We start from the raw sequence: 17574 nt of genomic DNA, 5'->3' as shown, positions 1-17574 counted from the left end.
AGGCAGACTGGGGAAGCAAATCTGCCAGAGGCAGAAGTGATGACACTCCGAAAACACTTCATTCATCTTGCCAAATTACAGGCTGGGCTGGGGACTGATGGGGACTGGAAGGGGAGGGGGAGTAATCCTTTGCATTTTCCTTGTATGCTCTCAGCTCGAAAATATTGCAAAGCGGCTCCTGGCGCTTGAAGGATGCACCCCAAAACTCTTCAGTTTCTTGCTCTGTAATGCTAACAGGCAGGCTGCTACCTGGCTCCTGTTAGCAGTTTTCTGACGCAGCGTATTAACTCTCTCAGCCATAGACATCAGATCCCTTAAGCTCTCACAGTCTTCCTGCCCAGACGTCAATAACTGGGACTGAGAGGGAATTCCAAAAGGCAAAATTAAATAGTAAGCATCTCACCCTCACAGACAGTGGAGCTGGAGCATGGAACTGTACGGCATGCCTTCTCCTCATTTATTTGGTAGGCAACCGTGCAGAGGGCAAACCAGGTATTTGTGATTGAGACGTTACCTGCTTATCTACTGGGAAGGCTCCAGCCCCGGAGCGGGTAATTTGGGAAGTAGCACAGGTGTGAACCAGCGATTATGCTGGTTCTCTGTGAGCTGTGATGTATTTGGAACAACAGCTAAAATTAATTGTGTGCTTGGACGAAGTTCTGCACAAAACTTTACTTTTTTTTTTTTTTTTTTTTTTTAATTATTTTCCAGGAAGAATAGGGATTTGGTAATGCCAATTACATTGGATTTTTTTTTTTTTTTTTTTTTTTTTTTTTTTTTTCCTGAAAACATTTTCTAAATAATGGCATGATTGGAGGTTTTTAATTTAGGGAAATTTTCAACTTCTTTTTTTTTTGAAGTGGATGTCTGGCTTAAATGCAATTACATTTTTTTTTGATTTGCTGAAATGCTTCAGACTTGCCAATTAACTACTTCAACCCAAAGTATTTTACTTGAATTCTCAACATGTCCCGAGTTTATACTACTTACATTTTAAGACTTGACAATTCTTTTTAATAGTGAGATAACCAACAAAGGAAATGATCTGTTTCCTCCTACCCTTTGCCTACAGCCTATGTAAGCTTTAATATGTCACTGAATCATAAACTCACTCTTGCAAGTGAAGAACAAGTCAGTTATTTCAGCTGGTGCAATTGAAGGTCTCTCTTCTGTCATCTTGAAGTACTTCAACAGACATACAAACCACTCCTGAAGAAAGAGAGAGAATGATTTTATTTTTAATAATACATGAGTTCTTAGTTACATTTCCAAGACAGCAGACCAAATTCTCGTCTCTCCTACACTAGTCTAAGGTTTAACATGCGCTCAAATACAGGCTTAATGCTAATGTAATAACTTATGCGAGTTTTATTATATCACAACCTAAATCTCTAATTCTGATGTCACTTCTGATATTTGTTTGTGTAAATGAAGTCTTGGCTAGCTTTCTGTAGCATCATCTGCTGACTGTATCTCTCAGGATATAATGGAGATGAAGATCAAAGCATAATAAAGTGATTTCCTAATGACAAAAAGAGACTCCCTGTACAGGACAGAGTCAAACGTCTACTCTAGAGTGGAGAAATATAATCTAAAATGATCATCACAGAATCATAAATGTCACACATGAAAAAGACTATCTGTCCTGGTACTGCTTGATACAAGGATGTTTACGCGATATTAATTTGCCAACAGAACGTTTTTTAGCCATGATGATTTTAAACTTTATGTCTTCTGTACTATCTTCTATTCAGCAAAATTAAATCTGAAGTACTTAAAAACATTCCAACAGTTGAATTCAAATGTAACAGGGTTTCCTTTATCCCTTTAACACTAAAGATTCACAAAACAGGGACTCTTCATGTTCTCAAATGTTGACTTTCCTATATGTGAAAAGGTATTCAAATCAGCAAGTACTCAGTGTTGTCAGCTGAAAAAGAAATGCCAAGACAACACAATTATTTTTTTTTTTTCTTATTATACAAGGTCTTGCTTATAAATTGGAAGTGCTGGAAAATGACCATCATTTGGTATTGGAAATGGGAAGAACCATCAAACATGAAAATAAAGCACAGTAAGGATCAAAGTCAGACACCCTTTCTGGTAGATTTCAGTACACTTTAAAAAGTGTGCAAAAAATACGATGCCATTTATTTTGAAAAGTTATGCTCTATCATCACTCAACAATTTACAACTTCAAACAGCTAATTGAATATCACATGCAGTGTGAGGTAGGCTAGCATAACAACATATTATCTCCCCCACACTTCAGACTGAGAAACCTGGAAAGAGAAATTAAAATGAGGTTATCAAAGATGGTCTCAGGGACAGACTTTGTGACAGAACAGAGATTAGAACTTGGAGGTCCTTTCTTTACCTGAACATCAGCACACAGACAAGTGAGGCAGTTCTGCAGCTAAAGAGGAGTCCATGTGAAGCTGAGGGACCCTGACTCATAAATGCAATTAAAAGTAAAAATGCTTCCCAAATAACTCTCCCTCTAGCTTAATTATCTTTCCCTGATAAATCAGAACAAAAAAAGGAGTTAAAAATTCCTCATCTGTGGTCATTTAGTGCTCTTGGGGGCTTTCCCTTGGGATATGTAGCTGTGGTATGAACTCTGAACTCAGTTCAGGTGACTGTGCCTGCATCAGAAGCACATTTAAGGTTGTTGCTTTCAACTTAGAGATACATGTATCTCTGTGGAGCTATGGATGAGGTTCCCAGTCTGTAGAGGGGAAGAGGATTCTTGCACGTTTTAAAGATGTTCTCATCTCCAAGGGATTCTCACTGATGCAGACTCTAGGTGGCTCTGCACTAAGCCGGTGGGTTGGCTAAGTGTTTTAGTAGATGTAGCCCTATATCCAATTTTGGGTTAGGAAAAAGTGATAAATGCTACATATGTAGACATAGTGTAACCCATCTGTCCACCTCCAAACACATGCATTGTACACATGACAAGTTAATTGTGCATTAATCAGGATATAATCTCATACTGCTAATGCAAGTTATGATGTAATTTTACCTTTACTACTTATACAGCTCTGGCCATTATTATCATGTAATAAATTGTATCACTGTAGACTGATGAATGACACTAGTTAATGCATCTCCACCTAATTTGTGTATTTCACGTGGTGATGTAGCATTACTCTGATTTGTTTCTTACCTGGGGAATCTGCCATATAATTGTCTTATGGCTCCGCTAGACTTTTCAGAATGCCTGCAACAGAGGAGAAAATACTTGGTGTTTTCTTTCATTAAAAAAAGAAAAAAGGGGGAAGATTTTGCCACAGACAGTGATTGTTTTTTGTTAGGGGACTAATCCCTTCCCAGTGAGCCCAGCCCTAAGTGGGAATGGATATACTACAAGGAAAAAAACCCGAACATGCTGACTTGGAATTTAACAGTCCAAATTTGGCCTTCTGTAATGTTTGATGCAAGAATGAATAGTTGCACATCCATGCCACTCCTACAGCATGTCCGTAGGTCCACCTGTTAAAGTGAGTCACAATCAATATAGCTAGGGCTAAAAAGGAAAGTTTCTGTCAGAATTACATGTTCACATTTTTCCTAGCTTTTGCAGCTCATCTCTTTATCTGTACATCTGTGTGTCTGACCCTCACACCTCAAGCTTTTTAAAGTTCTGGATTTTTTTCTTTCTTTGAACACTTTCTGTGATAAATATGAAAATGAAGAGAGGCAACGTAGATCTAGACCAAGCTATTTTTCTAATGTTTTCCATTAAGCAGCAGCTGCTGTTACCAAGCTGTCATCTTTGTTGCTAGGGAGATTAGGTGTGCATGCCAGAATGGGACCAGTTGGATCAACGCGTCCACCCTACTGCCCGGGAATGTCGGTGCATTGATGAACTCCTGGATGTGGGGCTGAGCAAACTCCTTCCTCTGACTTCAGAAGGAAATGGGCTGCTGGAACAGAATTCTTGGGAAAGGCCTTTGAATCTCTGCAGGACACTCAGAACTGTTTTCCTACACCATCGTAGTCTCTTCTTCCTCCCTTCCCCCACCATGTGAAAAAGATGAAATGTTTCATTTTGACATTTTCAAAATTCAAAGCATCTTGAATTTTCATTTCCAAAAGACACTTCAAATTTCACATACAGTTTTCTGCCTTCCCCTCAAAGGAAACAAAAACAGGTAACCTAAGTAAGATATGAAACTGCAGTCAGTGCCCAGCAACGTATTCCTATTTGGACTCAGCCAGCAAACCAAAACCAATAATCAGCTGCCTGCGTAACGCTGATCAGTGTCTTCAATAAACTTCCCCTGCCTTTAAACACTGTGCAAGTGTTAAAGAGCTTTGCTGACCTATATAGAAGGCATTAGAGTTGTTTTGCAAAAATAAGTGTTTACAATTTATGCCTTACAGTTGCTGTTCTTCTCCTCCAAACAGAAAAAAGGGCCTATACATATATATACATATATATCTATTATATATTATAACTCAGTTAAGCCATACAAAGCGTATATCACCTTTCAAAGTGCAACATTTCTCCAGTCTACACAGTAGACAAAATACCAAGACAGAAGTCTCTTTTTCCTCAGTTAGCCCTCCATGATCAAGGTATGGTTTCTGAGTCTGCAATGAATACACTAAGAAGGGAGCAATCTTCACAATTCTCTAATATGCTGATAAGAAAACTTTATCACTTTATTAGTGAATCACAAACGGCAACAGGTCAGATCAAATTTCTCACGTGGCATAAAGATCATAAATGCAGTTCCCAGGGCTACCTCAGCTTTAATAAAATGAAGTCATCCATGTGTTGCTTTGTATTAATATTGCAAGTAGATTTAAGCATATATAAGCCATGATTTTTCCTCAAGTGTTAAATCAAATCGAATCACAGATTTTTATGAGTGATAAAATGATAATAGACCAGATCTGGTCAGCTAGGATAATAACTTGATTCAGTACTTTGGATGTAAGTGTTTAAGGTTTCCATAATAAAACTGTAATGTTATACCCTAAAGTGTGTTAATAACATTAAGTGATGTAACAGTGAAAGCGAACTGACAGAATGTAATACCCATAGGGCCATCATAATAGAAATAATTTATAATGTAACAGCAATAAAATCTTTAATGTTATCTCAATCCAGTCCTGTCCCCATGTCTGGGGTTTCAGATTACATGTGATTTTTTTTCTATGCATTTAAGTGTTAACTTAAAATAATTAAGAAAATGGTTTTCAAAGTAGAAGCGCCTTTCAAAGTTGCTGACCTGATAATCATATCATTAACTCTTTCCTTCCTGACCAATTCCCGTGTGGCTGAAAGCTGATGTAAAAAGAAGTAAATCTTCTTTCTTCCAATATGAGATCTTTTTTTTTTTTTTTTTTTTTTCCCTTTAAAAGCAATTTATAGAAATCAAGGAATGTGTAGGACTACCTTACTAATTAAGACAGAACCTCATTCTTATAATTCTCATACCTAAACACAAACACAAAATATGTTGTCTAAGTTTCAACAACTCCATAGTAAATGCCATCTCACTATAAACCCATAATGTTCATAAATGGGGCTATCTGCTAGAGGAATAGGAAGGCAATAATGTGTCTTCCATCATTGTGGTGGCAAAACAAAACATGCGACGTGGAAGAGCCTGATTAGATACTAGAAAATGTCCTTAATAGCAAAGTGCTGGGGTAAGTTGCCTGGCTGGCCCATGGGATCTTCTGCACCGGAGATTTTTAAGAACAGAAAGGATCAAATGTCTGTGAGGTATGAACATAATGTAGTTCATCCAACCTCTTGATAGAGGGATGTACCAGAGAATGTCACATAGAGTCACAGAATAGTTGGAAGGGACCCACAAGGATTATCAAGTCCAACTCCACATATGTGACACAGAAAACTACCTCCCTAATTTACAGCATAAATATCTTCCCTGGAATCTCAATATGGAGTGATTTTTAATATCTCTTAAGAGAGTTGTCTCCAGGAGGTAAAGAACTTCTTTGCCCTTTATTCTCTTCAAAGCATTTGAAAAGTACTAACTGGATGGACATGCACACAGATGTAGAAACATACATGTAAAAACGTTTTTTAGAAGCAAACGGTAAACAATCTTTAGGCTTTCTTTGATTCAAGGTAAGGTAAAGTTTTATTCCTTCTTCTTGGCAAAACTGCCTTCTGAGAATATTGACTGTTTTAAGGCAGGCATACCAAGGGCTTACTGTAATGTATGCCATGGCTCGGAGGAGTGAAAATATAATAAATTCAGCATTTGAATTCTCTTGCAAACCCATCCAGCCCAGGACTAATAACCTGTATCTTTAGAAAATACTCCAGCATCAGACATACAAGATAGCTATTGTGCAATTAAGAAAATCCTCTGACTCTCAGGTTCTCTCTGGACCCACCAGGGAATCCAGAAAAAAATAACTGGAACTGAACAAAGAAGCAGCTTATCATCTTGAAATATGCAGGGTTAATCGTCCCTTTAAAAGCAAATGTATTAGGAAAACATTAGATCCTTAGCCCTCTGTGACATAATTACACAGGTTTCTGACTAAACAGAGGCGCTCATTAAGTAAAACATTTTATTTTAGTTTCTTGTTGGTTGCTGGTATTATTGGGCTTCTTGCCCAATTCCAGCCAGGCTACCATATGAACAGTGAAAACAGCCAACATTGTTAATACAATAACAACAACAACACTTGGCACTTCCATCATTCCCTTGATCTCAACATCTTAAAGCAATTTACAGATATTACTTGGTTTCGCCATGTGACAAAATTGCCTAGCACGTAAGATTGATCACCCTTATTTTACAGATGGATAAGGCAGGGCAGAAAGGTATTAGGTTGGCTTTCCCTGTCTGCTAGAAACTTAGTGGTAAGATTCAGAAGTCCTGAAGAGAAGCCACGTGGAATTCCTGCTTCAATAATGACTGAATTTTTTCCCCCCCTCCTTAATTGCCATTGTCCTTTATTGGTTCCATGTAGCAGAAGATGGCTTGTGCCATGAATAATCAAGGAGGGATGCAAATTGTACTGAAAAGGGAATTATAAGCATCACTTATTATTTGTCGTTTTAGAAAAACAGGTTCAGTTTCTCTCCAAATTGATGTTGGTTTATGTAAAACAGTTAGGGCCTAGTTTTGGCCAGCTATAAAAGACACAAAGACATGAAGTTTGCAGTGGGGGACAAAGGCATAAGTAGGAGAGGGGGAAGGATATTTTAGTTCCTAGTTCACCAAATCTGGCTATTCAAACACTTGTAATGAGGCTTCTTTACAGAGCTCCCAGCAATGGGAATGTTAGTGGAACATTTGTGCCGAGGGTCTAGGAATGCATATAAACATGTGAAGTCTCTGAGTTGCCAATAGCACTTAGTCTCAAAACCCCTCCCATTCTCCTGATCCATCTTTGGCAAAGATATTCTTCACCCAGGACTTGTGGGGGGTGCTCTGGCACACTAGAATCCAACGATGTATTTATGTAGCCAAACTTACAGAATAAAGCTCCCATCTACAGATGTGCATACATATCTTCAGCCTGAGAAATAGTGAAACAACTTTTGTCTTGCATCTAAAAACACCTCATATGTCGAAAGCTGAGCAGAGCTCACATTTGCTGCTCATGGTATTGCTTCAGCAGAAAAAATATGCAGAATATAGAATTTCACTTCACACAGGGAAGGTTTCATCCCAGAGCTCATCTTGATAAATTTCTCAGTGGTGTGCTGGATAGTAAGGAGACTCGCTTGTCATCTGCCAGATTTCTGCCATAGCAAAATAGTTCTTTTTCTGTCTTTAGTCTAAAGGAGAGAACTTTACTAGGAGCCTGATGTGTTAAACTCACCATAGGCACTAAGCAAAGTCTCGCACAATGCATATGAGTGCTATCTGTATCCAGATTCTGTCTATGTTGATTGTAATTGGCATTGCTGCAAACTGTCTGCTACAGAAACACACCAGCACCCCCCGATTTGTAAGCTCAGGTGCTCCACCTTGGCTACAAAAATAAAAACATAATACCTCCACGTAAACCTAATGGAGTTACTATTAGAACAAGCTCTTAGGTCTAGGTGAATGTATTACAAGAGTAAAAGAGGTGGGAACCATCTTGTCACTTATTCAGCTGGATATGAATGACTGGCTTCAAAAGAAACTCAGGAGTAAAAGATTAAAGGGAAGATGACCATGAACTCTCCTTTCCCAAAGGAAGTTCAAAGCTTCCTGATTTAGGTTCTTATCACACTATAAAGAGGGGAGGGAGGAAGATAAAAATTTAAAAATAAATGATCTTTAAGAAATTATTCTCATCTGAGTGTCCTCCAATATGTCTGGTCCTCTAAGTGTTAAGTGAATTGTAACTAGATCCTAGAGAGACAGTTGCAACCTGGTTATCAGTGGCAGTAAATGGAAGATAATAGCCCCACTAGAGAGTTATGAAATGGCTTGTCTTTGAGCTGCCAAAGTGTTTAGGCTCTCTTTTATTATATTCACAGCAGTAATCCGATATGTCCTGACTTCTGTCATCTGTATGTAATGCTTATCAACTCTCTGCCAGTGATTCACCCCCTTGTCAGGGACAATTATTCCTCAAAGTGCTGAGGTTACGACTGAAGCAATATTATGACTAGAAAGAAAATATGAAAGGTGCAGCACATCACAGCAAGCAATCTTGAAACTGACGTCAAAGTGAAGGAGAACATTGTTGATAAAAAAATAAGGCATAATGGGAGTGTTGCACTATTGCTCCCAAGGCAGTCCTGGGCATCACTAAGGTCATACATACACATGACTATGGTAATGGAAGATTTTCCATTATTTTATTGGAGCTACATTGTCATACTTCTCTGGTTAGGTGTCCATCTCCATTTCCATTTTAAGCCCCCCATTTAAAGATATTTAAAACTACACAGGCAGAGTCTGTCCTGTCCCTCTAAATTTGCAGACAGGAGCTCAGCCCAGGAAATTCATTTTCCTCCAAAGAATCATGAAATGAAAAGCATAATCTAAGGGACTCAGGGTCCAATTTGCAGTTTTCAAGTAGCCTGAAATTACAGTAACACCTGTGGTAAAGTTCTGATCCAAGCATGTTCAGACCAACCTGTTTCATCACTCTCTTAGATGCCTCAGGCAAAACTTAAATAAGTTTTGTCACTCCTTGTATTGCTTATGGCTTCATTAATTTGTGGAAGCAGAATAGATTATTTTGGGCTTGTGCCCAGGAGAACCTGTGGCAGTGGGGAAGGTGAAGTGTCCCAGCTACTGTGAGAACAGTGGTGAAGAGCAGAAGGCAATCTGCAAAGCAGGGCAGGGGCCTCGGGGCACCAGAAGCTGAAGACCACTGGGAGAGGGTGAAAGGCTGTAGTATTTCTTTGTCTTCTCTGGAAGCAAGGGGAAACTGTGGCTTGCGAAGCTGTGTCAATGGCAATGAGCAAAAGCAGCTGGTCAGTGAACATAATGGTGGAGACAGAGAGGCCAAAAGGGGTGCCAGATGGTCCCAGGGGCAGTCCAGCTGACCAACAGCAGCACCTATGCCCTGCCTGCATATGTGGCTTCAACCCAGTATGAGTTAGATGTCAGTCAGCACATAATTCACTCGACTAAGGGTTTCAGCCTACAGAGTAGCAGAAGTGGGGGAAAACAATACCTCTCTGTGGTATTTTTATAGTTCTCAGCCTCTAAAACTATAGCACAATTCTGTTCTTTGGTTCTCATTTCGCAAACAAGTGCTTAAGGAGTGCCACTTCCCAGCTCGGAGGGTCACAGGTCCTACTGTGAGGCCAAGAAGGGCCCAACGCACAGGTGAAACAAGTGGGGTAAGAACACAGAAGGAGGGAGGAGGCAGTCAGGGCTGAAAAAAAATTAAGCTACAAATCAGCTGTCCAGTCAGAAAGTAAAGCCACTTAAGCATAGGCATCTCTGTTCACAGAGATTAATGCAAGCCAGGTCTTTCTGCAATGTTTGGTGCTGTTATTTGGCTGGTCTTCCTGACTGTGCTTCAGAGAGGCCTACATGCACCGACAAGGAGCCTACAGTGGTCTCAAGGGTCATGAGCAGCAGGGTCAGCTGAGCTTCCACTGGGAGAAAAAAGGAGCCTCCTAAAGCAATGAGGAAAGGGAATGAATCACTGCACCTTGTCTAATATATCGCAGTAATGTAATATAACAGCAATAACCCCCAGAGCAGCATCTGGTGAACTTGTGACTAAACACAGCTTGTTTTGCTCAATGCACACAAGTGATGAGGATATATTTTACTCCTTTGCCTCACCCTGCCCAAGTGCAAGTGGTAACAAAGCTATTTCTGGGAAACTTAGACCATCTACAAATCAGAATTGCAAGCAGACTTTTCTTCCCCATGAAGCACATAGGTAGCTCACTCTGCAGGAGAGTGCTCAGCAGCATAAACTCCTGAGTCTCAGTTATGGCCACCAAAGTAGACAGAGATCTGATCTCAGCTATTCACCACACATTTCTGACACTGCAAAATTCCCCGTTAAACTCCTGCGTGTAGGTGGCTATTTCAGGTGATATTTCCCGGGGATGCAGGAGGCCTGACTCTCCCATGAAGAATATTGGTGAGTGGTTGCTCTGACCTTGGTCAGAGTTAATCCTGCAGGAATGAAAAGGTTCAGATTTCAGTACTCACTGGAAGAGAAGAGAAGGGAGGAGGGGTAGCCCCCTACTAACATAACGACATGACCGGTGGCTCTGCCGTCAGTTATAGCATTGCTTGCATTTGGCATTATATTACGAAAATACCTATTCAGAGAGGAAAATAAGATCAAAGACAACATTTCCGTAGTGATGACTTTAGCTCCACTTCACTCTGCTCTCTCTCCTCCTCCTGTCCTTCGTGTTTCAAGGCTCTTGCTCTATTCATCCACTCTATGCCACCCCGGGTTTATAACATCACATCAGCAGCAGCACTAATAACCCGTGATTCTTTTCCCCCATTGTGTTTGTCAGAGTCAGTAATCTGGGCACTACAGTAGCACAGCACTGAAAAGCTACAGTGTGTTCCTATAGCAACCAACTAATCCGCAGGTGGAAGGTGATTGGGCACCTTTTGCACCGGAACAATAATTTGAAAGATCTTTTTCAGTGTGCTGTTCTGCGGCATGAGTTCATTGTATTGCAACCCACCACGAATCATTATAAGCTGTCATGAAAATGCAGCCACGGCTGCACAAATCATAGCAAAGAGAGATGCGTCTTCCAGCAACAAGCCCTTGAAATATTTCACAGCAGGTTAAGAGGCCAAATTGCGTATAGCGGGATGTATTGTACAGGATAAAACAAAGGGCTTGTATAATAAGCCCAAGCTGACAGTCTCCAAGTCAGGGAATCCCAGTGAAGTGTAAGTGTGTGCATGAATATGAGTTTTCCTGAGCGGTGGAAGGAAAACAGGCATAATAAAAGAAAGTGCTGGGCAGAGCTCCCACATACAACTCTTCCAAAACCAATTACTCCCACCTGGTTATTCCCATTTCTCCATAAACTTCTCCTTTTACAGAAGAGAATTTAATATTCTCTAATTGAAACCTCCAATTTAAGGCATTTGCTTGCTATCCTCAAAGTCTGAAACCCTGGCCTGGATTTTCAAAAGGTGACCAGAGATTATAGACGCCTCAAATTTTTGTATATTCAAATGAAGAAACCTTCAAGAAACACAGAACACTCTTCTTCTGAAAGTCAGTTTTTTTTAATCTTTCTAACAGTAAGCAGTCTGAATTTGAGGTAGGGAGTGATCTTTCAAAATAAACCATCTTAATCCATGGAGTATGCATAGCATAGACAATGACAGAACAAGCATCTCCACATCAATCTCAGGAAAGGATCGCTGTCCTTTGCAGCCAACACCTAACTTCTACTCATTTTTTCTTTGAAATGCTGGACTGGAAATACCTCTTTAATGATAAGATGTACAAGCACAAGCATTTCCCAGAGAGTGACTGCAATGCAAAGGGAGAGCAGTTAGTGTAAATAATGCAATAGGCATTGTCACAGAAAAACAAAAAGGAAACCTGTAGAAGTCTTTAATTTAAAAAAAAAATAAATAAATAAACAACACAACTACTTCTCTACATCAGTTTAATCACATTGTAAAGAGAATGTCTGTATTAAGTGCCTGTGCTTAATAAAAATGTCAAAAACTCTCATTGCATAAATCAGCTCTTTCAAGATTTGTTGGGGTGATGGAAGAGAAACCTTTAAAAGAGAGGGCAAACAGAAATTTAGTTACTCAGATATGACTTCTAAAATTGAAGCTTAAAATTTTCCCTTCATTTACAGGCCAAAGATTCCAACCTGGGACACTTCCATCTCAATGTTCCTAACTATGAGACAATGAAATCAGTGTCTCATTTACAGCTAAAGAGTTTTGAAAAGCAGAGGGTCTCCACTAGAAGCCAAACCAACAGACAAACAAAACAGAACAGATACTGCTTTCATGATCTAATTCTTTTACTCATCCCAAATTAGGATGAGTAAACTGGATGAGGCAGGTTCACATATTCAGTTTATATCAGGTAGAAAAAATCTTGAATGAGGTCTAGGGAGATCTCCTAGAGCTATTATTAGGTTATTGAGTATTCTACAGCTAATATCAGTTTCTTCCTCTTATTTCCTTTTACCTTTCACCTACCATGCAACTCAGAAAGATTTCTCAAGGAAAGTCTTTGAAAAATTCTTAATCATTCTTAATCTCTCTCTCTTTTTTTTTTTTTTTTCTTTTTTCCCAGCAAAATATTCAAAAATTCTTGACCATCTCTAATCGTGAAATACATTGAGTGTTCCTCTCAAGTAATTCATGCCTTAAAATGACATGTTTTTGTTCCTTTCAGAGAGCTTGGATAGATAGCATTGTTTTTCTTTCCAAAGCACATCAAAGAGTCCAAATTTTGGCAGGCTTTCTGTTTCCTTTAAAAAAGGAGAAAAAGAAAGAAAAACAGAATGAAAACAAAGCTAAGAATAGCTGTTCTCTTGTGAAGAGTTGTGGGTTTCTTCACTTCTAGAATCACAGTCATGGTGCTCTCTTCAGGGAGCTGCTGAAACAGAAAGCCTGGAGGTGGAAAGGTGGAGAGGGATAGAAAGATCAGAGAATTGGCACAGGATATGCAGCCTTTTGCCTCTTGATGTTCAGGCTTAATCTAGCCAAAGTCATGATTCACCAGATGAACTGAAGTCATCATTATTGTTAAGCACTTTCATGGGCTATGCAAAGTCAGATGTAGTCTCTAACTATTCCCAGGGGACAAGTTTCTACATAAGTGCAGCTGGTACTTCATTGACAGCTCTGGTGATAGTTTTGGTCTCCAGTTCATATCACACTTTTGTAGTTGTATAAATTCTATAAACTGCCTGAATTTGGGTTAATCAGGGCCTTTTCCTTTCAAGATATGTAGGTACAGGATGTACATACCTTCTTTTGCTGGAAAAAAGATGGTACTCTGAGTAGCTGTCCCTTCTGCTGAAGCCTTTGGAGGAAATAAATTGATAGTGTTCCACGAAGGTCTTCAGTTTTGAATATGTTATAGGTCCCCCAGATCCATTTTCCTTGATTTCATTTCTCCTTCTTGACCAGTAGCTGTAATTTAATCATCATAGACTGGCACTACTGTGGCAGGGTCTGTAGCCTGTATTCTTTGCAAAATACCAAGAAATATCGCTCAATATGAATACATGACATCAGAAAAATGCAACAGAAATGCCACCCTCTCGTATTCTGTGTGAAGCATTTATCTTGGTTTACTGTATAACTGGTGTTTATTGGTACTAGAATCAGATTATTTTAAGGCTTTAAAATCTCCTCACAGATTAGAGAGATCTAATCTGTGCTACAAGTTTATAGAGAGTGGTTGAGTTTCCACAGCTTTCTGAGCAGAGATGCTTTGCTCTACATTGTGAATAAGATATGAGGAAGGACTATGAGAAGAAATCACACTGGAGGTAGTCTGAGGAAGATGCCAAGACTGACTGCTACATCAGCCAAACCATTGTGCCACACAAAGCTGAAATGTGCAATTCTTCCCCATAGTGACCTGTTCTGGGGTAAGAGTTTTTTTGACTTTAATGGGACCTTTAATAGGACTTTTGTTATCTAACAGCCAAAATATCATTAAAGAACGCGGCAACATTGCAGGAACTTCCAGTGAACGGCACTTGTGCAAAAAGGTAGGGAATACCTGGCATATGGATACTACTCAGAGGGATAAACAAAAAGTGCATCACATAGGTAACTTGTAAATAACAGGGGTAAAGAATATGTACTCTGGATAAAGATGACAGGGTTCATTGCTAGAACAAATCAGACAATATGTGAAGTTAGGCTGTGCCCTATTGCTTGGTACAATTATGTGACCTTGTAACAAAGCATGGTCAAGATGGCAGTGATACTGCATATAAAACAGAGCCTGGTGGAAAGTTGCTATTCTTCAAACTCGCTTGCATCTAGACATCTTTCAAGTGATTTCAGAATTTAGGGTGAAAGTGGATCTTAGGCCTTTTAAAAAAAGCCATTTCAAATCCTCATTCATATCATAAATGCTTTTTTCTCCTTTTTTCTGCAGGCCACTTAAATCTCCGGGGCCATGACATTGTCTGGCACTGAATGCAGCCCCTTTTTATCATTATAAAGAAATAATGAAAGCATATGGTGGAGAGGCGCTCATATTTCAGTGTATGGTGCCTTCCTCATTCTCCATAACTAAGCACTGAAGAATATATAGTATGATGAGAACATTAATTATTTCTAATATACTAACAGAAAATTCCTAACAATTCAAAGTCATCCCTTCTGCCTAGCATGATTGTAAGTTCAAAGTAAAAGAAACCAAACATATTCCCACTTTTGAGCATTAAACATCAGCAAGCGACCTGTATTTTATTACAGTACACAGCTGTTTTATCACAAAAGTAAATAAATCACCATTGAACCAACTTTGGGAACGAAGATTTTGAATAATAACACAATTAACTTTTCCCACAAAATCCAAATAGCCCACTTGCTCATAGTTGCTACAAGCTGTGATTCCCACGTGAAAGATATCAACTTATTTCCTTTTCCTGTCAATCATCGGTACCAAGTGGGGCCATGGTATGTCAGGTCATGACCTTTCACTCTGGGCATGAGCCTGAAAGCCACTAGTGAATCAACTGGTTTAATTATTTAGGCTGTTTCTAATAAATATAAAAATGTGGCCTTAAATATTTCACATGCTTGTTCAGTTTGGGTTTTCAAGCACCTCTTATCAAGCCCACCAGACTGAAAGAGTGCTCTTATTGGTAGGAAATCAGTAAATTAATAACCAAATCCAGCTTTTGGAATAAAGTTTTGATTGTTGATTTCAGGTGGCTGGCTTGGGTATCACTTGCTCTTTGGTTTAGAGGATGAGATTTTTATTATTCTATTTCTTTACATAAGATTGGACTGTTTTTAAGCATCACCAGCAAAGTGAAGGTGATTTTCTTACCTCCCACAAAGTGGTCCTTTAACACAAATGCCACTGTAGGATGCACACTTTCCCATATGTGATATATTTTCTACATCCTCAACTAAGGAGGAAAAAAACAAAAAACAAAAAAACAAAATAAAACAAAACAAAAAAAAACACAAGAAAGAAGAAATCCAATATAGTAAACTCCTTATAATACAATTCTTCTAAAAATATTCTTGAGTAATGTTGACAGCTTTGCTATTAGGTCTCTTGGCAATGGGCAGAGTTTTATTCCATTTCAGGTCATAGTGTGATGACAACCCTCCCTTGCTAAAAATCTCAAGTTTTTCCTGCTTGTAACTCCCAATCTAAAATCCTGAACCTGAACCAAGCTGCTGACTTCAGCTAGTATTTACCAGGATTACAGAAGGAGTTTGCAGCATCCATACAACCATTTAAATAGAAAACAAAAAGTAATGCTACTAATGGTGGATGGTGAGCTAGTGATGTACAACGATTAATATTCTACAAACATTTACACTTATTGCACAACAAGCTTTCCATCTGGTAAACTCAGGGCAGAATTGAACCCGAGAAAATAATTGATGGTGCCTTTCAAAAGACTGTGGCTCTAAACCTGAACTGCCAGAGTCAATTCTTAGTTTGGAACATTCCTGAAATGTACAGAACTTTTCCAACGTTTTGTAGATTTATTTTGTTCTTCCTGCCCCTAGTGCTCTAAGAATACTCAAGAAAGTGAGTGTGAAGGACTCTCTCTATTTATAGATGATAAACCAAACTCTTATCCCCCTCCTTTCTCTTCACCCCACACTTCTGCATCAAAGAGAGGGCTTGAGGAAAGGAAAGCGAGCTGCTATTGCTGTTACTTTCCCATTCACTCTCATGGGCTGCTGAAAAGGACAGCTGCTGGTTCTGTAGGAAATATCAGCATTTCCAAATTTATTTTACATGTATTTTTGAACAAAAGGAAAAATCTGAATGACAAAGTAAAGCATGCCACAAAAGAGAATAAAAATTAAATAAAAAATTTGACCCAGTATAGAGATCATCAATGTTACCTTAATTGAAATGTTTATGCTATGAAACATTTCATTTTCATGATGTTTGTTTTTTCATTCTTAAGACTTCAAATCATACAAAATAGTACGTTATAATTTACAATGCAATCAAACAAAAGTCAGATGAAACATTCCACCTTTACTGAAGAAAAGTGTCCCCAACTTATTATGCTGCTTCTCAACAGTTTCAAGAAAATTGCTGTCATCCTAAGAAATCTTTCAAATTCACCTAAGTCAGCATTTGCTGATTTAAAAAAAAAAAAAAAAAAAAAAAAAAAAAAAAAAAAGCTGTCTTCTAAGAAGTTTTCAATAAGATTTTCTCAAGATGCATCAGGAAGAGCACATGTTTATAACATGTGAGCAACCCCCTGAATCTCCTGGTGGATGAGAGATCAAAATCAAAGTATTGATCCAAGGATCTACCACTTTGAAATCAGATATGGAAAAATGCTAAGGAGCAGCAGTGATTCTTAGGGGTTTCAAGTGCATTTAGAGTACACGGTATCGCCTGGAACATGCTTCAGCTTGCACTTACCTTATTTAGCGTTTCAAAGGCTGACCTTTCATGCACTAAGTTCAGCGACATAGCAGTCAACCTATTAATGTCCAAGGAAGCTGTGGACCAAATCAGACAGTTTAAATAACTCAGCTGTGAACACAGAACCCCATTATCATTTCTGTGAGGATAATCTGAACAGCTGATTCATCTTGAGCAGTTTACTATGGACGATAGGTCTTCACAGCGTCCATTTAAAGTTTTAAATCAGATGAGGGTGAAGAACTTTGCACTCAGACACTATGTTGGGAGGTGCCATATAAAAGGACAGACAGGCAGAGAGGATCATATAAAGGGCCTTATTTCACATCATGTTTTAATAGCTGTATTCTGATATGATTACTCATTTTAGTGGAATAAAAGCATGTAACGAAGTGGAGAGTTAGGAAACTGTATAACCTTTCTTCCCCTCCAACACACATCACCCTATTAAACACTGTCTAGCCTTTGTATTTATCTCATGGTTTTAGTCAGAGAAAGACGTATTTACCACAAATATCTGTGTTAGCAGCACAGAGCCTA

General features: G+C 38.9%; 1 long non-coding RNA gene across 1 annotated transcript; it reads right to left on the bottom strand.

Moving 5' to 3' along the window:
• Positions 1-818: 818 nt before the first annotated feature.
• On the bottom strand, positions 819-17105 carry LOC116493748. The gene is made up of 5 exons (XR_004253785.1): positions 17032-17105; positions 15454-15535; positions 13404-13624; positions 3170-3223; positions 819-1209 (listed from the first exon to the last, which is right to left on the bottom strand). It is a non-coding gene; the product is annotated as an uncharacterized LOC116493748 (long non-coding RNA).
• Positions 17106-17574: the final 469 nt, after the last annotated feature.

This window comes from Aythya fuligula, chromosome 11, assembly GCF_009819795.1.
Source record: "Aythya fuligula isolate bAytFul2 chromosome 11, bAytFul2.pri, whole genome shotgun sequence".
In the NCBI taxonomy this organism is placed as follows: Eukaryota; Metazoa; Chordata; class Aves; order Anseriformes; family Anatidae; genus Aythya; species Aythya fuligula.
This window is presented reverse-complemented; position numbering and strand designations above follow the sequence as displayed.